Source organism: Lichenostomus cassidix, chromosome 5 (assembly GCF_008360975.1).
Source record: "Lichenostomus cassidix isolate B80296 chromosome 5, HeHo_3.0, whole genome shotgun sequence".
In the NCBI taxonomy this organism is placed as follows: domain Eukaryota; kingdom Metazoa; phylum Chordata; class Aves; order Passeriformes; family Meliphagidae; genus Lichenostomus; species Lichenostomus cassidix.
This window is the reverse complement of record NC_139486.1, coordinates 5820395-5842150: the sequence shown is the minus strand read 5'-3', so window position 1 is coordinate 5842150 and position 21756 is coordinate 5820395. Positions and strand designations below refer to the sequence as shown.

At 44.2% G+C, this 21756-nt stretch overlaps 1 protein-coding gene across 5 annotated transcripts in view; it reads right to left on the bottom strand.

Annotated features, from left to right (window-relative positions):
• Positions 1 to 20953, bottom strand: part of SYT16 (synaptotagmin 16) — a 67234-nt gene extending 46281 nt beyond the window's left edge. For 4 of the 5 annotated variants that reach the window (XM_085061125.1, XM_085061129.1, XM_085061127.1 and 1 more), the window contains exons 1-2: positions 20748 to 20953; positions 8247 to 8426 (exon numbers count right to left, since the gene is read on the bottom strand). The gene's annotated coding sequence lies outside the window, so the exon portion shown is untranslated. The remainder of the gene's footprint in view (positions 1 to 8246; positions 8427 to 20747) is intronic. The other variant, XM_085061128.1, reaches the window with a different exon arrangement.
• Positions 20954 to 21756: the final 803 nt, after the last annotated feature.

Here is a 21756-nt window from a genome sequence, read left to right as displayed (position 1 = left end):
AGCAGTTGTCTGTAGGCTGGGGGGGAAACATGACACACGTGTGTGTATGCAGATCCACAGTTCTACCCAAGACCTGGACCTCTGTCTGGATTGAATCCTAAGAAAACCAGCAAGTGGTCTGATTTCCCTTTATAGACAATAGACAGACACTGAAGTATATTTCACAAAAAAAAATCTGAACCACTTTGCAGTAACACCTGCAACTCACGTGTGCAACTTGCAACCAGCACCTACAGCATCTCTAGAGGCAAAAGCAATGGCTTTTCCAAGGTGCCTGACTCTGTTTCACCTTTGCTTGGCTTTTCCTACCATCCTCTCCCTCTCACTGAAGACTCCACAGTCAGTGATATGCCGAACAACTGGAGTTCAGCTGAATTATAAATGGTTTATTTTTGCTCTCGCAGCAGATGGATAAAATGTGTAACAAGCTGCAGACAAGTTTAGGCGGGCAACGATTTTACAAACTCACCAGAGGATCAAAGGGGGCTGAGCTGTGTTACAGGCTTGCTGTTTCCCAGGAGCTCTCTCCATTAATTAGGAGACACTGCTCTAACAGCATGTTTATGATGTATTTCACAACATGGCCTTTTCAACATAGCGGAATTTTACTTTTGATTTCGCTAACAGTTTTGACTTGCATTGGAAGGAAAAAAAAACCTAAAAGAACTGAAAAAAGCGTAAAATGTGTGGGAAATAAAAAAAAAATCCATTTCTTTTTGAAAGTATTCATCAGACAAGAGAGAGGAAAAAAACAGTTTAGCAAATTCACTTCAAGTTCCATCTTCTAAAACCACCCATAAGAATTTTCACACCAAATCACATGCTAAACTCAAAGTAGTTAGTTTTTTTTCCTCTCCTGGAAAATCAGATAGCTAAAAGGATCAATGTTAAGCCTCTCACAGAAACCATCATAACCTTTACTACAATCTATATTCCCTTGTCTTGATAGGATCATTATTCCTTAGCAGCATTCCCATTGAGAGGTGCAATTACTGTATTGCTAAAAAAAGTAGACTATTACCAGAATTTCAAACACTACCACAATGCAGAAGTTTGTAATATTACCAAAGTGTCTTTCAATCTTCCTGATATGTAGGTTCCTAAAAAAGTGCCATCAGATGTGCATTTATTAATGTTTGCCTTATCCAAGCTGTTGCAGAGCTCAGGCACAAATTTCCTTTTCTTCAGTCACTTTTTGTGTCGTACTTGGAAAAGTTTTCTACCAAACTCCTCCCTCACAGGGAGAGCACAGGCTGAAAATGGGTTATATCCATGAGCAGGAGCTTTATTTGTGTGGACATGGAAGAAGAGCAGTGTGACTGACCCAGCACAAAGCTCTGCTCCAAGTTTAGGGGGAAAAGCCTAAAATGAGGTTTGAATCCAAGCTGATGCCCAGAACATGAAGGATCTGTGCAAAAGGTAAGGCCATTTTTATGTCCATGGAAGGGGGAAAAAGGAAGGCTTGGAGAGGTAAGATTTTTTTTGACCTTCTGAAAACTGTAATGAGCCTGATCCTTCTTTCAGACCAGAACCCAATTAGCACATGTTTAAAATAGCAGAGAGAGGTTAGAAATGTACTCAGATGAAGGCAGGCAGCAGCAACACTGGGCCAAGAAATCCTCTATCCTAGTTCTGGGAACAATCTGGACTCCTTGCTCCTCTTGCTGTTGCCAGAATTGTATGTAACAAGATGCTAGCAAAGCCCTCACACTCTCCCCAAACATTACTATGATGAAAATGTATTTCCAGCTGAAGCTGTCACAGTGCCAAACCCAGCCTGTGCACTTGAAGCTGTTCAGAGGATTGGAGCCTCTTGCAGAAGTGTCATGGTGTAAGTTCACAGACAGTGCCCAAGGTTCACATCAGCTGTGAGCATCACTACTGACCCGACTTCCCTAAGGTACAAACAAAACAGAAATACAGAATATCTGGTACCTTTTTGGCCTAGGTGCTGCATAAAGGCTATTTATGTGGCTGAATTTAATAAAAAATAATTTAAAAAAGGGAGAGAGAAGACAGAGGCACTTTCCAAGTGTTTATGTGCTTTGTGATAATAGTTTTCAGCTGGTGAATCAGAAACTCCAGGGCATTCAAGGAAAATCTAATGTTTTATGCCAATAAATTAGACACATCTCATTGGAAACATTCACGGGTTACAAATCAGCACGGCAATAAACGCCCTGCTGCAGAGCACTGGTCCTGCAAGGCCCAAAATGGTGAAGAGAAAACAAAGATGAGCTCAGGCAGACAGCAATGTACCCGGCTGCACGGGGCTCAGCCCACGCACAGGAAGCCTGCAGACTTAATTCTCACTCCCAAATCATCTCATGTCTTTGCAGGCAGCTCGCTAGTGTTGCTGTGCCAAATTAGTTGTAAAAAATTGATACCCAAACGACAAAAGTGGTTTTGATCAGGATATTTAGCCCCATGATGTCTCCTCCTTTCTTTTCATTCCTTTGTTCATGCTCTCCTTTTGTCAATAACAATGGCAACAATTACTGATCCACACAGCTTCAGTGGGATGGGGAGAAGAGGAAAGAGGCAGAAGAAAAAAGAAACTATGCAAATGTGACATTTACTGTTCAAAACTGTGGAGCCTTTTTCAAAAAACCAAGGTCTCTCCATCATACAGAGTATGTGATGACAAACTCAAGGAAAAAAAAAAGTGTTCCTGGAAGACCAGCATTCAATTATTGTGCTCAGAAGCTCCACCAGCAATGGGGCTGAGGAGCTGATGGTGATCTCCTATGCTGACCTCTTCATACCTTTGTTTTTGCCTAGACTGTAAGAACTCCTGAACTCAGAGGTGTGTTCATCTTGTAAGTGCAGGGCTCTCACAAAGCAGGGGATCTGTGAATGCACTGATAGATACTATTGCCACCAAAATATTAATACAAAATTTGGGGGAATTTTCAGGAGACGGAAAATGGCAACACTTCCTTGACCACAATATTTGGTTTGGATATACAGGCAAGCCAGATTCTGACTTGGCACTGGTGTTAAATCCAGAGTCACTCCACTGAAGCCAATCACATCCTCCAAATCAAAATAAAGCCCTTTGCATTTAAAGAGCCACTTGTCACCAGAGACACAAAAAAGCTCCTAACAGTTCCATGCCAAGTGGTTGTACAAAAAGCAGCAATGAATAACTTCATTTATACTTCTCCAACCGAGGGTTGCAAAAAAGGGCATAAAGAAATTCACAAATCATTGCAGTATTAGAAAAGTGGTGTTAGTAGTGGCAACTGTGCTCTTTCAGGCTAAAAGAGTGAGAAACATCTGTAATTACTGGATTAGGGGAATGAAAGAAGAAACCTGCAGTCAGAAATTACAGCACATTCTGTAATTGAGCTGCTGCCATTCGCTGACTTGCATGAAGACAGAAGAGCCAAAAGGAAATCACAAGTTCAAAAGGCTGAAGAAACACCAATTTACACCAGCACTGGAACCCACCCACCTGTGCTGTCAAGCTGTTCCCAGAGCAGATCCCATAGCCTCCACCCCGCCTGCAATTGTGCTACCCAGTCTGCAGCAAGTGAACAAGCCTGGGTCAATCAGAGCAATTACTGGCATGGAAATTAGCAGTGGGAGAGCATGTCTAGCTGTTTAACAAAGTGAAGATATTTTAGGAACATTTAGAGGAGTCACCCTGTTCCTGTTACTCCTTCCCCCACGCACACACTCCATCCTTACAGAGCCTGTGGGAATTGCTCTGTGTGGACAGCCATGGAGCAGTGCAGACAGTGCTGTTTGGGAGAAAAATGCAGAGGATGATTCCGGGTGATCCATTTTTGTGTGCACACATGGCTGAGTCTGCAGCTCCCATCTCCTCTCACTTCTGTCCAGCACAGTCCCCAGTCCAGCTGGAAATGCTGGGAGGCTGAGTGATCATTGGGAAAACCAAGCCTTGATCCAAACGATTTAAAGGAATTTGGAGCCATAGATCTGAGCAGGCAGCTGTCCCTACTGACTTAAGGACTTCTCCCTCAGCTACTCTAATCCTTCATTTAATTCTTCAGCACCTAGGGCAGGCCTCAGTGGCAGCAATCCCACTGTCCCATGGCCAGCCACTCTTCCTATATACTTCTATCAAAGCTACCGAGAGAAAAAGCAATTTAGAAGAGCAGCTTCATTTGGGCACTGAGAAACTTCCCTTTCACAAGCTTCTCTCCTTCCTGCCTCTGGCTGGTCAAGGAATCTGAACTACCTACCTCAGCTGGGTGTCAGGAATAACCTCAGGCTTGCTTTCAATCCTCCCTTGGTGAGGGCAGTGGAGCTACTGGTTTTTCACCACCACAGTTACAAAGACCAGCCACAATCCTATTTCTCTGGAGAAGTACACCCCTGGGTTTTCCACAACTTTGGAGGAAACCAGACTGGTGCTGTCACACTCACCCACGTTTCTTGTTTCTAAACACGAATCTGTCTCTGCTGCATGTGACAGTGCCACTCATGGCATGTGACATGTCCCCAGGGCCTGCCTGGACCCAGGGCAGCACTGACAGTGAAAGGCAGCGCTGCCAACATTCCAGCCCTTGCTGAGTGTTTTAGGTGTTGATGCTTTCCTGAAAGCCTCAGCTATGGGAGATGAGTAGTTTTTATAAGGACTGCATCTCCATTTATTTTAAGTGTGCTGCTAGCCCCAGAGGCAGGAGCAGTGGCTGTGTAGAACAGCTTGAGAACATGAACTGAAAGCATTCTCAAAGCTGATAAAACAGAAGGAAAAATGGAAAAAAAAATTCCTTCAAACCTCATCATATTTATGCTGTTCTCACGTATCAAGAGTACATCTTTAATAAGTGTTCAGAGCAAGGCACAACTGGATTGTTTCCATATAAAGCTCAGTATACTAAGCTTCAATTTCTTTCCCAGTCTCAGGTCACATCATTATAAAAATATTATGGTGTAGAACAAAGAGGACCCTGCACTTTCTTGAGCCACAGCACTGAAGCATATGGCTGGTTATAGCTCTTTCCACAAAGGTTTGCCCAGCACTGCCACATGAATCTGTGAAATTCACTTCACCCATGAACTTTAGAAGTAAAGGACCCCCCAACACTACAAACACCATGTGTAGGAACTTCATCACCTCCTCTTGGTCCCGAAATCCACACTGCAGAGAGGGACACCAAACCATCACAGCATCAAAATGTCTCACATGAGACCTCACTGACATCTGGCAAGCTTCTGCTCAAGGGAAGGAGGAACCACTCCAGCTGCTTCTAAAGGCGTGGTGGTTATTCTTTCCCTCAGTAAGAATTCCACAACATCAACTACATCAAGGCTCTACAGCACCCCAGAAAGTCCAGGATTGCTTCATGCCACCACCTCTTCCTTCTGCACATGCTTGGGCACAGTCAAGCAAACTTGATATGCTCTGTACTACCTTCCTGTGAGATATGTGGTTATCAGTTTCTCTACCTTTGCAGCCTGCTCTGAGCTCTCCCTTGCAGTGCCAAGTGCATCCTAAATACAGGCTGGCTGTGTCCAGATGAGCTCCAGCACTCCCAGGGAAGTGACTCCTGCAGCTGAGTGAGAGGCAGCCAGGGCAGCACATCCCTGCTCAAGAGATTGACTCATCACCAAGGTCAACAAACCAGTCAAGAACAGGATACACAAAAGCCTAAAGTACCACAAATCTGCTATCCATGGTGTCCCAGTAATTAGGAGGCTTTGCCCTGAAGTGTCCTAAAAGGTTTTCAATGAAATCTTCATTTTCACAATGATCTTTTCTTTCGCTTTTCCGTTCATAAAGACACTAACTGTGCAATTAAAATTAAATCAGGAACAAACCAGTCAGATGTATCCTAGAGCCATGATGATGGGAACACCTATTTCATTGTCACTTGCCTTGTTCTGAGGTCAGGCTCTATACAGGAAAGCAAAAACAACAACAAAAACAAGAGGCTTTGACATTTTACAATACATTTTCTAAATGTCAGCCCGTGCACCTGCAAAGTAGACAGATTTGCTCATGTTTCTCTACCAACTCTCTTCTTCATTGGTAGATAACTCAAAACTCAACTAGATCTAAAGGTAAGAGGAGCAGCTCATGCACTGAACCCACACACCCCTTCCCAGGCCATGGCCTTCATTTATCTGTGCTTTTACATGTGGGGACTCATCCTATTGCGGATGCTATAGTCATGCAAAATGCCTTCCTTCCTATTTAGACAGATATGTTCTAAGCACTTTTAATTCTAGACGTGGAAAATCAAAAATATTTCCCAGTTTGAGAGCTTAGAACCAGGAAGAGCAACCATTACTGGGTTGCATGTTAAACACCAGACTATTGGAATCAGGATCTCCTTGCAACATGCACAGCTCCCCAGAAAAAGTTGAAAAGAGGAAAAGTGAATGCTAACCAACAAACTGCATGTTACAAACCCTCCCCATCCTGCTCCTTCCTACCCAGCAAAGCCAGATTCCAAATTTGAAGCAAACTCTTGCTTGTCAACACTCCTTTTGGGAGAGCTTCCCTGGCTTCCCTGCCCGAGCTCAGCCTCCAGGTTTCTACATTCGCCATATGACACACTGTGTTAGCCCAGGGTTTAATATATTCCCTCATGCTGCTGTCCTTTAAAAGCATTGGCATTTCCTACACACAGATTCCATATTGACTTTACAAGTACCAAGACGCCACGGTGAAATTTAAACTAAATATAGAGGTGATATTTTTAAATAACTCTTAGCTCCAGCTCGCCAAGCCGATTTTATTTGAACGGAAAAAGCAGGCTCCAGCTTTAAGCTTCCATTGTAATTAATGATTACAACACATTCCTCTGCCGTATCAGATTTAGCACCTCATTAATGTATGTGGTATTTTTCTTGTACGGCACAGCTGTAGTTAAAGTTGAATTAGTGTTTCCATTATAAGCCCGTGTTTTCAAAGGTTTATCACTCAGACACATGAGATTTAGTCTGAAATGAAAATTGCCATCGAGAGTGTCAGCTGGGAGGCAATTTCTTGTCCTTCAAAATCTGGAAGCAACAAACACACACACACAGAAAAAAAAAAAAAAGCAAGCCACTCTGTTTATTAATAATTCACATTTTAAAAAGCATTGCAAATACATGTTTACACGATAGCCTGTGACAGCTCCATAGAATGTCAACACCCACACGCTCCTGGGAGATGTGTCATCTTAAAAACCGAAATAAAAGCCACATTTTTACACCACTTGATGGGAGGCGAAGAGAAGGGGAAAAAGACTTAAAAATAATATCGATGAAGGAAACTTATTAAAAAAACCCCATAGTCTTTGTTTAGAAACACTGAAGTTAGGACTTTCAGCCGAGAGGGGTGTGGGTGGGAATCATTTCAAGTACCATTTGTACTTGTACCTTTTTGGTGCCTGTCCCTGGCTCAATAGGGAATTTAGCAAGAATTAGTCCCACTGAATTCCTGCTACAGATGGCATCCAAGCCTTCAACTCTCCATGAGTCCTGGAGTCTTAAAGTATGACCAGATCATCTCCTTTGCAACAGCCATGCTGAGGCACAAGGCGAAATGAACAACAAAACAACCTTGTATGGGATCTATGCTTTGGAATTGTGTCCTTCTGCCATTGGCTTTAAGACCGAACCACCAAGAGGCAGACCTTTTAATTGGGAGGCTTCTGAGGACTCTTCTTGGCTGATTACTCACTGATTATACACGTAGGACATGCAAATTTACAAACAAATGCTGAAGAAATTAGCAAATTCACTGTTGCCACGATCACCAGAATGGATGCATTTTTGATGGCTGAGAAAAATTCAAATGTTATTTTCCTAACACAGTAAAATTCCCAGTTGTTTTGGCTTCAGGACTCATGGGTTTACCCAAGACATAACATGTCCAGAACACAACAAACACATGAAGGATCGTGTAATTACTACTACTAGAAAACCAGGACAGGCATATCCTTTGTGAGCAGAAAGGCATTGTTGCTACTCAGAAATGCTCACATTTTGCTCCTCACTGGATAAACAAAACACTCCCACAACAGACAGAGCAGGGAGTGTGCTTTTTCCCCAGTGCTGACTTCCATTTTTCAAGAGATTTCTCCAGACAGCAAAGATAATGGGAACACAGTAGCAATTGCATATCCTTATGATCAAATTTGGGAGGTTACTATCCAAAACCCTACTGTTTTCCACACAAACAACCCGAGAAACAGCAAATGGGGCTGTGTCTGTCCTCCCAGCAATCAAAGCCTCCAGAAGACCCTACATCAAAGGCAAGGTAATTCTGTGACACTTACCAAGGCTCTCATGAGCTCTGGACTTTTCTTTGCAGTGTTTTCTTCGCCCTTGTTGTTCCAGGCATGGGAGCAGACCTCTCTCTTCACAGCAGAGCTTCTTGTTGATGAAGTGGGAAGGAAATGCAGGGAGGATAATGAAGACTCCAACTGCAGACAAAAACCCAGTGGCCTCAGGAGCAACTAAGAACAGAAAGTGAGAAAGAAAACATCAGCACAAACGGGAAAAACTGCCTAGGGAAAGATGGGATTTGAGCATAGCTGCATCCGTGGCTCTGCTTTCCCATCCTCTCCACCAAAGAAATAGAAATGAAACCCAGCAGAACTTGGATTTGTGTTAAATGGGTACAGTATGCATTTAACACCTTGGTCCAGTGTACTAAGGACATAAATCACACAGAGTCAGTTCCTATTCAGGTCTTAGTTTCTGTCAAATTATGAATTCCAGCACAGGAAACACACTAACTGATTTTAATAAACTTTGCAGAATTCCACCAGCTTCACGAGAGACACTCTCCATCTGTACTACAACAAGGATCCAGCCAAGGAAAGGTAGCTGGTCTTCAAGAACCTAACACCTCCTTTGTAATTTGTGTATTTTCTTTAAAACAATCAGATTACACATAATGGTACTCACTAACTTCATTACATTTACTAAGAACCGGGTTAATGTATAGCCTACGATCCTCATTCAACTGCTACTTTACCCTTAAGTAAGAAGTATATTATCGAACTACATAATTACCATTATTTTCTGGGGAAAAGAGAAATCAGCCTCCAGCTCAGGTAATTCAGTTTAGCTCCTTGAGTGTCAGGTTTGGCTACAGGTAATGAGCACAGTGGTTTTGCACTAGCTGATGTCCCAACCCTGTGCATCAACATCCCTATGTCAAACTGTAAAGAAACAGCCTAATTTCAATTTATCATGCTCTGCCTGTACCACTGGGTCTGCAACAAACCACAGGCGCCAGCAAAAAGCTTTTAAAGCCATTTCACCTCTCTCACACATATCAAAATGCCAAAACAAGGGACAAACACTACATACATCACTTGATGTGGGTGGCAAGGGCGCACGTGTCAAAAACTTTCAGTGTCATCTGCAAAAAAAAATTGGCTCGTTATTCTGGTAATTACTTCACCAGGGAGGGGTGAAGTTCAGCTGTTCAATTCAAGTCAAAGACCCCATAAAAATGAAACATCAGCAGCATCAGTGGCACACCAGGGATGCCTGGGATTACAAAGCTGCAGCTCCCAGATGAGATGAGCAGGATAAAAGGATGTAAACAGAGCCAGCCCTGCCTGCAAAACATCTCACTGGGAATTTATAAGACTTGACTCAGCGAAAGATTGGGCTAGAAGAGCTACACTGTCCCCAGTTACAGCCCTGAGAGTACACTGTATGACTACAATCTAGGGGATTTAAAAAACTTAAATTAATCCAAGCCAACATGCCTCAACTGGAAGCAAAAATCACCAATGCATAGCAGCAGCCCACATGCAAAACAAACGAGTGGTTGGGACTGAACCCAGAGGAACCTGTGTTACACAAACTCTGGAGGTGGCTCTGACCTTCCTCACCCCAGCCTAAGGAAGGAACAGAAATATGCACTGAATCACAGCAGCTTAAATGACAACACGGTGAAGTCTACACTTCCACTGCTCTATTCTGCATGAGCACAGACACTTCATGGAATCACAGAATGGTTTGGGTTGGAAGGGACCTTAAAGACCATCTAGTTCCAATCCTCCTGATATGGACAGGCACAACTTCCCCTGGGATGCTCAGAGCCCCTTCCAACCTGTCCTTGAACACTTCTCTGGCCATTATTTCTGTGCCCTCCTGGTGCCACACCAGCTCATCAGCAAGTCCATGAAGACAGTGTGTCTCCCTGCCAGCACTGCAATTTGGTGCCATAACTTCCCCAGGTAATTTGGCAGGCATATCTCAGACCTATTTTCCCCTCACACCTCAACCCAGGGAGCAGGGCTGGGGATGTGAGAGTGGCTGAGTGAGACATTGACTTGGGCTATTTTCAGCTGCTGAAGTCACCATTAAGTGGCTGCTGGAGCCAAGGATAAATCAAAGGAGATGAGTATAAATCAAAGTAGCCATAACCCCAGAATATACAGGAAAGCCTGGCTGGGTCCCATCACTACCTTGCCCTGTTCTTGAGCACAGAGTAAGCAGGAAGAAGGATAATGCTCTACCGTACATATAAAACAATTGGGATCTCAGCACACAAGAGGATGTGTGTGGCAAGGACACCACTGTTACCACTTATTTTATTTCAGAAAACTCTCAGTGAGCCCAAGGAGACACCAGGGTTTCCCCTTCTCAGACAGGGCACAAGCAAGCCATCAGTATTTTAAAATATAAATTATTCAACACATGCTCTGAAGTGCTACGCAAGCCCCAGCCAGAGAAAATCCTCAAAGTGGCCCTTTTTCCCAACAGACCTTTAAAGTACCTTGCAAAATCCCAGAAGAAAAAGCAGGTCTTTGACTAAACCAGTCATCCCAAAGGAAATCTTGGAGACAAATGATCACCTGCCATATACTTGCACTAAGGGAACTCAGACTGGCACAACAGTGTTGCTGTCCATCTAATTCTTGTTTCCTGGTCAGGTACAGAGGAGCAAGAAAGTAGTAGCTCAGTGATGTAATACTTGGGACAACCTTTCAGGCTTCCCCTACTCCTTGAGGCAAAAATACAAAAGGCACCACCTGTCAGAGCACACAAAAGGCCCAGCCTCAACTTCCAGGACAATTTTTCAAAGCCAAGTACCAAAAACTGTCCACAGACAGGCAGAGTACTTGGGAGCACAGGCAAGAAGGGACTGCACAAATTCTTCCTGTGTGGAAAAGGCCATCAGCCAGCTACCAACAAAGGCTGAGATCCCTCACCTCCCTTCACTGTAGGCACCAAGCACCTCTCCTATCTCTCCTAAAGATGGTCTGTCCAACTGCAAGGAGATGAGTGGGATTTCTGCAGCACAAGGCAATGGACATCACACAGCCTCTCCTGTGACTTTATGCACAGATTTCCTCTTTTCTCAACTGCAGTATTCATGCCAGACACCAGAAGTTTATGCCACAGCGTCTCTGAGGGAGTTTGCACCTGAGCACTGTCTCACACAGTGAACCTGGCTGAGATTTGAACCAGAAGCTCCAATCCCTCTGGAGGGGAGGAATGCTGGAACTTTGCTCCTCCATCAAGAGGAAAACATATTGCACCTGCATACAGTCCTGACCACACCTCCCAGCTCTCCACCCAGCCCTCAGCTGAAGGGTTTCCTCTGCATATTTGAAATTCTAGGCTAAGGCTGTGCCCAGGAAATTACTGTAACACTGATCTGGAGCAGAGCTCTGTTCTGGCTTGTGGATGTCTGGGCCTGAGAAGTGTTGAGGAGGAAAAGTGGCAGAAATGTACACACATCCCTTGTGCTGCAGCATTGCTGGGATGTGTCAGCTTTCACACAGGTAAAATGTCCATCCTTACATGGATGGCAGGCTGTGCCTGGAGCAAGGAAATGGGATACAGTAAGGCATTCAACTCTTGGTTCAAACCCTGGGCACTCAAGTCCAGGGGATGTGCTGATCACTATGTGCTTTGGGACATAAACATTCAGCCAGGATCTTCCACCATTTAACCATTTTAAAGCCAAGAAATTAATGCCATAGACGCTTTTGTGCAGTGGATTTTGTGCAGGAATGTGGGTCTGCTCATTCTGCTGCTCTGGTTGAGAGCACAAGCCAAGAAATGGTGTTTGTGCTCCTGGCAGGTTGAGGCCACAGAACTGCACACATTCCTTGTCCACTGCTCAAGAACAAACTTGGTGCAGTGTGAAAGGCCTCAAGGTAAAAAGGAGAAGGTCAGAAAAGAAGTGAGGTCAACAGAAGGGATCTGAGAAGACACAAGGCACTGCAATGCTGCTCCTGCTCCAACCTCTGCTCAAAGCCACCTGCACACTGCATGATGACTTCAGGGAGAGTCTGTCCAGAAGAACGAGAGAGGTGTTGGCCACACTGTTACATGCATTGAATCCAGCTGGGTTTTTGGCTTGTAGCAGATTTCACAGGAATTCTGCCACCAGACATGTCTCTCCTGATGGACCATGGCCAGAGGAATGAACACAAGGAGCTCCAGAGTGGATTCACTTGAAGAGTCTGCAACTAGCAAGACCTTGATCCATTCTGCTGTGCAAGGATTAAATTCTGCATAAAATACTATTCCAGACAATAGTTCTTTGATTTCATTTGATACCAAACTTCCTGAAAAAGGAATGTTTACTGGTACTTTTTAATTATGAAAGAAAAAGAAAGCATAAACTGTCTGTTTTGCTGTCTGTGCTAATTGCATTTCATTATATATTTGGAGTAAGCTATGATTTTCCTGCTGGTTCCCATGACATTTTTCATTATCAGCCACTAATTGTCTAGCATGCACACTGCATTGTGAACCAAGTAGGCTGGTGTGTGGGCAGAAGTTCTCGCAAAAGCTGCAAGGCAGTACCAGTGTACATTATTATTATTACTATTATGATGTATTAGAGAGTTTCCACCTACTTGCATATCTCCATATCCTCATCCCTATCAGCAAAGCCTGGGAGTCCATCCTTGGGCTTGGCAAGGCTCAGCAGCTACTGAGGGGAAGTTATGTGGGATGGAATGATGGCAGCAGCCTCACTGCAAGGATGATTTCCCTGCTGGGTGCAATGGAAACTTGAAGAGCTTTCTCAGTCACTTCCTCTACTCAGTGCCCAAAGCACGTGGGTATCAGAGTTTTGTCACTTTGCCCACTCACAGGCTGAGGCCAAGGTTATAAAAGAAAGCAGTGCCATATGTAGATTCCTAAAGGAGTAGGATAACTAACGGGATCTTTCTGAGAGAGTAAAACAGGGGAAAAAAAGGTAAAGGGTCTTCAGAAACCACAGCTAACACTGTATCCATTGTAGAAAAATCTCCAACAAATCCACATCTATGCAAACTCAGAAAGTGCCACAAATGGTGAAACAACTCCCTGCATGCAGCATTTCATTAACTCAGACTGGGGGAAGTTGTAGGTGCCAATTCTTCACACAGCAAACTGCAAGAACATGACCACTGCTCGTCCTTATCAGCCCTGGACAGGTGGCAATTCTATTCATGTGCACCACACACACAATACACAAACACTTCAGAAATAAATGTGTGTTTTCACAGGATTGCAGCTCTCTCCTGATATCTATTTCAAAGCAGACAAAGCCCGACCCTTTCCAACAGCACAGAGACGAACAGTTGTATAACTCCCCCTCTTCTCCTCAAGGTGATCCACAAATACATTATCAGAAAAGCAATCAGACCACATTCGGTGCTATAGCAGGAGTGAAATTCTCATCCAAGGCAGGAGAACTTGCCCTGCATCGAGGCTCAGTTTCACACACTTTATTTTTATGTGCTGATTTACGGATAGCAGGAATGAGGAGGTTCTCCAGTCCTTTTATATAAGGAATATGGGGAACTGAAAGGCACTTGTGACCTCACTATACCTCTATTTACTTTGACTGCCAATTTTGTCTGATCAAAGGGTGGAGGAATAGCCCCCCTTGTAGCTGCTGCTGCTGTATTTGCATGTCATTTCCAAAGATTTAAGCTGCCCTTATGGCCTCTGACATAGGCATGCAATTTCAAAGGTCTCAAATACAGTAAAGCAACTTCATCCCCCTCTCTTCTACCACCCCTAAAGCCACAGCACCCAAAAAAATTGCAGGCTTCAATGTATTTATCCCCCCAGCAAGTCTCTGAATCAGGGAAACACTAACACAACTGCCCTGTAAAACAGGAGCCATGGCACAGGCACAACCCAAAATGGTGGAAGTTAGACCTAAAAGAACCAGCAAGAAATCTAACATCCATCTACAGGCATTTTTGTGTTTAGAATTGCCTCATGTTTCACCCCAAAGCTGAGGCTACCACAAAGAACATCGACAGCACCTTCCTAGAGATGACATCATGGTGACAGTCACAGGACTTCAGACATCTCCCTTCAGTCCCTTTGGGTCACACAAAAGCCACAGGATTGGCATTTTTTACCCAAAAGCCTGATTCTCTTAGGGCTGCAATCCAGTAGAGGTGCTCAACACCTTCAGGCCAGGCTGAGGTCAAGGGAAGGCACATCAGGCACAACAGGAAACACAGACAGTGGCATTTAGCAAGTGCAGTCACCTAAGAAATGGAAGGGCTGAGATAAATTCTCCCTTAAACCCACATTTTCCTTTTCCCAGTACCATGTCCAAGGTGCAGAGCTAGAGGAGAGAACCCTCTAGCCTGTTTTGGGGCCAGCAGTAGTAGCAGACTTGATTTTTCTCAGCCTGCTCACTGCAAGCCAGACTCAGACCTGAATTCTCAGCATGCAGTCTGGATTTCACTGAGAACCTGCTGTAGATAAATGACCAAGACATAAACACTGGCAGGGCAAACCTCAAAGCAGCCAGCAGCCAACCTGTGAGAGCCACAGGCCCAGTTTCAAAAAGGCTTTCCCTGAGGCCACATTTTCCACCTTACAAAGGCTGCTCTGTATTTTGCCATGTACGACCCCATGGCAGCACTCTTTTCCCAACAGCAGAAATCCCATCCTGGCCTTGATGACATTTGTAGCCAAGCCCACACAATTCTTTGAAATATTCTGCCTTCAACAAAAGGCATTTTTCAGCTAGACAAGATGAAGTGTTAGTTCTGCTGGGTGTGTTTCAAAGGAGTGTGGAGCACTAGTTCAAGTCCACAGCAAGTTCACAGCCTCTGCAAATAATGACACCCAAAGTTCTGCATCCAGAAGAGTCCTGGCTATCTCCCCATTCCTCCATCTGTAAGCAAACACACCACAAATACAGATGGAGCCAGGGAACATGAATGTGTCCTGAAGGACAGGGAGCATTCACACTCTCTGGTGGAGGTCACTCTCAAGGGTGATCCATCATCAGCTTCAGAAATAACCTTAAAAATGGTTCTGGTTCAGCATGGTATTCAAAATTCACTGAAGTCAACAGAGCCAGGGAAACTGAGAATTCAAACAGCACAGCACTTGAATTGCCATTCATGAGCTGAAAGCTCATCTCCTGCATGTCAGGGCTGAACAGACTTGATGGGGACAGCATGAGGAACATCACACCCATCCAGGCCTTGGTCATCCTGCACCACCACTGGTCCCTGCCTGGATTGTTCCTAGAGCTTGACCCAGAGCTGAGATAAAGGTAAAACCTGCAGCCTCACAACTGTTCAGCCCAGTTCTTCTCCAGACCAGTGAAAAAAAATTAGAACCAAGTAGACAATTAAATACCTTCCTAGCTTACAATCTATGAGGTATCATCACACTCGAGAGTTTGCTCTGCCATTTCTTCTCCATCTCAATACTCACTCTAACCTCTGAGCTATGCTCAGATTCTCAGTTTTGCACTCTGGAACTATTTTCCATTGCAAAACCAGCCATCACACAAAGCAGTGAGCTGCCTTTGAGGTCAAGGCTTCTGCCTGAGACAAAGGAGAGCACGAAAATGGCTGTAGTGATAATGACAAATACAACTTGAATTAGATCAAATGGAAGAAAGCATCTAGTCCCCAAACGCCAATCTCCTGCTGCTTAGGGCTCTCACATGAGAGATGAGATCTGGACTCAAATGCAAATGAATCAAACAGGATAGAGACTGGAGCTTGCCCCTTCCAGATATCATTTGACTATCCAATCTCTGGAAAAACTACCACAGAAACAAGGGACAGCTGTTTTTACTTGCAGACTTCTCAGAGAGGAATTCCATCCTGAGAAAGGACAAAACTCAAGTCTAAGAAAGTTTTTTCAAGATGATGCATTTCTTAGAAAAATTATAATTTAAACAAAATTTAATTGTCCGACAAGAGCATGTTTCCTCAGAAGGTTCTCAGCCCACTCTCCCTGTAGTAAGTTTGTCTTTGATTGTGTCCCAGGTTTGTTTTCAGTCACAGTACAACACAGAGATCATAATCTGATACCTTTTGTCATAGCTGACACCAACACTGCCTCACTGGTAGAAAGGGAAGACTAGGGCTGTCAGTCTGCCACCTTTCTTGAACACTGAAGTCATGCTTTTATTTTTTTCCCCTTTTCCTTATAGACAACTTCTTTGTTGCCATGGTACCACTAATGCAGTATTTTGAGAGAGGGAAAGAAGATAACTGTGCAGCATCACACTGACACATCTATCAACTGCCATCCTCTCAGAAAGGATAAATAAATAAGGATGCCAATGTAGACTTTTAAAGACTCCTCCACCATTTTAAATTTCTCCCTCTCACATACAAGTCACTGTCTATAAAGTTCATGCCTTGGTTTTATTATAGAGAAGGTCAGAATTTCTCTCACAGCAAGCAGTGTCTAGAGTTATTTTTCAATTCCTTCTCTTCTCCCTGTGCTACATGACACCAGCTGAGGTGCACAGTCACAAGAAAACAACACCTGCATGTTCAGAAAATGCCAGCCTGGCTCCCCCTGTTAAACAATGCAGTGACTCTTTGCAATTCTTGCTTGGACAGTGATTTCCACCTGAACTAACAGGATATCCATTGCTGAGGAGAGCCCACATTCATCCCAACAGTGAGAGAAACAAAAAGGGGCATTCTGATGGTGTCTCCCATATACCAGCTTTGGCTCCCTGTCATCCTGTTATCCTTATAGACTTGAAGTCTTTCCTATCACTGCCAGAATTACTTTTAAAAATAAACTTTAACTAACTTAGCGAATCAAGACCTGGCACTCAGCACACTGGCATCTCCCTCCTTGGCTTGTGAGAATGTTGAATCGGGTCCCTTCCAAAATTTCAGAGATGGCTGTGCCCGCCACTGGCACAATTCTGTTATGTCAGTAAATCCAGTCAGAGTGAGAGATGCCCCTGTCCCCATGCACTCCCTGACTTGGGCTCCAGACCAATGAACAGGCAACGAGAGACACAGTGACTTTCACACCCACAGCGGTGCTCACAGTGCTGACATGGTGAGATTTCCATCTCCCAGGTGATACAAAAGGAGGAATAATGTCATGAAATGGAAACTTTTCTATGGTGGATTTACCAAGGCTTCTGTAACAGAGAAAGGAGCAGAGAGCAACAAGCAAAGCAGTGACAAAAGGTCAAACTGGACAGACCTCTGATATGAGTCAAGAATTAAACAGTGAGCAGAGTTCCCTAGCAAATAAAAGTAAGTATTTCACATCTGGGAGAGAGAGGAAATGGAAGGAGAGGGGGGAGAAAGCAGGATCTCATTTGCTGTTTCACTTATTTGGGGGGATAAAAAGGAATGAGTTGTCTCCACTCAACTGAAGTGCTCCCACCTCTTCAAAGAGGAATCTAACTAGGATCTTTATGCTCTTATGTATTTATTTTCCTCACCCACAAAACCTTTCTCTTAGTTTCACCAATTTGACCCAAGGCACAATGACTCATCACAGCAAAAGGCTGGACAGCAGCTTTGGGTTTTTTTCAAAGACCTACATAAACCCTACTCCATCAATTGACCAAGGACGACGCAACAGCGAACTTCTCTCTGAAGGCTGCGTGTTGCCTTGGCAACCTGTCTGATCCCCATTGCTCCAGGGACTGGAAATGTGCTGCCAACAGGAGATTTTAGCTAATCAAACCAAATCTCTTAATACTTAGGCGATTTCCCATCTGTGGAGAGCAGGCCACGTGCCAATGGAAAGCAGGGCACCCTCTGAATGCAGCCCTGGCTCCTCCTTGACCTGCTCTTTGTTGGATGCTTGTGGGCCACAGATATCTCCTGGCAGGTACTAAAGGAGAAGAAGGGTGGCCAGGGACCACAGCCTCACCCCTGCACTCCGCACATCCTGGCAGAAAGCAGAGGATTCTGGCAGGAGCAGCAGGACCCTCACTATATCCATGCCTCAACCCCTGACCTTTGGAAGAAAAAATAAAGTTTCCAATATTGGCATCACACACTCTCTGGTGCTACTTGTTTTGAGCCTTCTGAAGCTGTTTCATGCCTTTTTCAGCTCCCATTAAATACATCCAGGCACCAGCAGTGGCAGACTGCTGACCAAAAAGAAAAAATGGGACAAGAATGTATCTCTTGACCTTCCTCAATCAGGGACTGATGTCAAACTGCAGCACAGAACACCTGCTTTTTTCTAAAACTTCTAATTGGCAGTGCTAAAAGGGCAGCTTTGGTGGCTAATTTTGCCTTGAGAGCTCAACCAGTCATTGATCTTTTTTTATCTTTTTTTAAAGGAGTAGCCAGACCAAACTTTGTACAGTTCTACTAAAGGTCTCTGGCGCCTTAAGTCCAGTCACAAACCCAGATAATCAGTCTGGCATTTAGCAAACCAAGGGGCCACAGGAAGAGGCATGAGCAGTAGGGGGGAGAGGGGAATGTTCTACAGCCATGATGCTGCTGCTGAGACAAGAAATTCTGTGTGCTGGTGATGAGACTCACATCCATGAAAAGCCATCAGTTTCCATCTAACAACCACCAGAGCTACATCACTGAAGATAGCCCTGACTGTGACCTTTCCATCCAATTCCCAGAGGAAATCAGGGTGTTTGAGCAGCAGACTCAGCTTTGGCATTCAGGTTCTCCTTCCCCTGCTGGATCATTCTTTACACCATCTCAGAGGATGCATAACCACAACTCTCTGAACCCAAAATCCACAGGTACTACACTGAGTTTCATTCCACACAGGTTGTTTGCCGCCAGATTAACTTCTGGCATTGCCACAGTTGGTGTGAGGGATCCTGAGATGTTTTTTGATCTGGTGCAGAGGATGTCTGCATGGGAGATTCTGCCCCACCACAGCTTCCTGGGAACTGGGCTAGCTACCAGCTTCAGACTCCTGCTCTTGAGGAACAGGATGGAGGAATTGTTGGCGTTTGACAGGGAGCCCTGCAGCAGAAGGCTGCTGCTCATGAAGCAGGGCGTGGTTTCAAAGAAAGAGAGCACTGTGGAAGATTTCAAGGCCTCTGGTATCGACCAAGTGACCTACGCCCTGAGAAAATATGTTCTAACAATAACAAAAGCCATTAAAACAAATGCTTGTGGGGGGAAAAAATGTCAGCATTATCTAGAGCCATGTATTTAATTAAGTGAAGATCTGAGCAAGCACTGCCACCTTCTACCATGGCCCTGGAAACATTTCTCTCTCCACATAGGTGTAAACCAGTTAACCAGTTTACTGGGCTGCATGGAGAAAGGAAGGAACTGAAATCATTGCTCAGCTAACCCAGGGCTCTGTGGCAAAGGAGAGGCATAAGGAAGAGGGAAGCACAACTGGTTTGAAATAGCCAGAACAGCTCACTCCCTACGTGTGCCCTCCCAGTTTGTTCTTTTCTACATCACACCTTCTTCTAGTCCAGACACTCCTCAGTTTTACTTAATCTCAATTCAGCCAAAAACTGAAAAGTTCAGCCGAACTGAATCAAAGATGAACCCTGGTTCTTATGCCCAAAATATCTGTCTCTACGGAAATTAAAAGCAGAGTGGTCACTGGTCTGATGGGGAGCAGGAATGACCTCAAAACAACTTCTGATGCTGTAAGTCACCCTCCATAACTCCCTTGTTAAAACAACATGCAGGGCAGGACTCCAGCACTACAAAACCTGGGAGAAGGGCCTTCTCCAGATGGAATTGGACACAAAGCTCTTCCAGAGGATTCATTTGCATTCACAAGTTTCAAAACATCTGCCCAGAGTTTCTTTCAAGCCAAACCTGTGACGTCTGACTGTTCCCAGGGATAAATGGAGAGCTGTGCCACTTCAGAGCCAGGAGAAGGGAAGGGGGAGGCAGACAGAGGCCACTGTTAGCCAGAACAGATGCAGTGGAGATGGACTAAAATAGACTCCATGCACTTCAAGGGCTTCTGCAGGGCTGGTGCTCCAGCCCAGCCCACGTGAGCAAACATCCACACATGCACTCTGCAAAACACTAGACATAAAGGAGCACAAAAATAAAGTGCAGCATGTTCCTGGGATGTTTTCAGATACATTGGGCCAAGCTGTGGAGTCTATTTACTATTTTATTGGGATCCCTTCAGCTGTTTTCTGCCACAGCCATCATGGTACATTAAGTTTCTTTTTTTTAATTTGAACCTATCTGAGTCACAAACACCTGCAAGCAGCCATGGCTTCCCTTGCACTGTGATCAGATGTGCCCTCTGCTTAACAGGAATGCAAATACTTTGCACTTTTGTTACTCATTATGGATCTAGGATTGTGGTCTACTAGTGCCTTACAATAAAATCTGGAATGACAGCAGGGAAAATAACAATGTCAGAGCACAAAGCACAAGAAAAGGCTTACTCCTATTTCATTCCTTACAATTTCCAAATTCTTTGTATTTTGAGAAAACCAAAGCAGCATGCAAATCCAAAGTTAGAATTGAGGGTGACATAGGATTTTCTTTTCAAACTGTAATTGTCACCAAAGTAACAAACTAGGAAAGCTATCTTCTCACCAAGAAATACCCCCAAAGCCTTCCAAACACGAGACTTACCTAATCACACTTACATAAAGCAGCAAAATGAGTCAAACCAGAAATGGAACTTCTCAAGAAAGCTTTGAAATGTGTTATTTGTGAGAAAAATATTCTGCCTGGGAGAATTTGCCAAATCCTCAGAATCTGTAGTATTCACAGGAGCTGGGCAAAGCTGAAGAGAGGAACAGTCCTGAGTTTGAAAAACAGGAGTGGTGCTGCTGCTCTTGCCCTTTTCTCTGCATGTGTTTGTTGATTTAACATCCCAAGGAAGAAGGAACGCTGCTGGTTGGTAAATATGTGACAGCCACCAAAGGAATGTGAGCCAGGAAACAAGATAAAGCAGCCCATGCCACCTCCAAAGGGTTATTTAAATACTGCTGCCTCACCTTCCCTACTGCTCTCACCTTAAGAGTGGTAGGTCTTTATTCAAACAATTATTTTGTTGATAAATTTGCCTAAAATAATTTGTCATTCATGTATCAGGAAATTGGAAATTGTGATTTTCTCTCCTTTACACAGATATAATTTATTACACATAAATGATATAATTTCTATTACAGACATAATTTATTACTTCTGCAATTTACTTATTGCAAAAGGTTTCATTTACAATTTGGCCACAAGTATTTTGGATCCATCTTAGAAATGTACCTTTCCAATCCTGGAATCCCACAGATTTGCACTAAAAAGGTAAAGTAAGGATCATTCAGTCCAAAACCAAGGGAGCAGCCTGCCCCTTGCACTTGCCATGCTCAGGCAGTCATCACTTCCCTGAACTCTGCTGGCCCTGGGGACTCCCAGGCTGGAAGAGCAAAGCTGTGCCAGCAGCTCTGAGCTTCCCAATGGGTTTCCTGTGCACAGAGCTAAAAGCTGTTCTTAGAGCAAAAGGTGTAAGCACAGCCCTGGTCCCAGTGCACACCAGGTCAGACCTGCTAGACACTCATGAATAGCTGGGGATTTCATCTGGGAGACTGTCTCTTACCAAGTCACATCTCATTGCAAAAAAAAAAAAAAAAAGCTGGGAAAA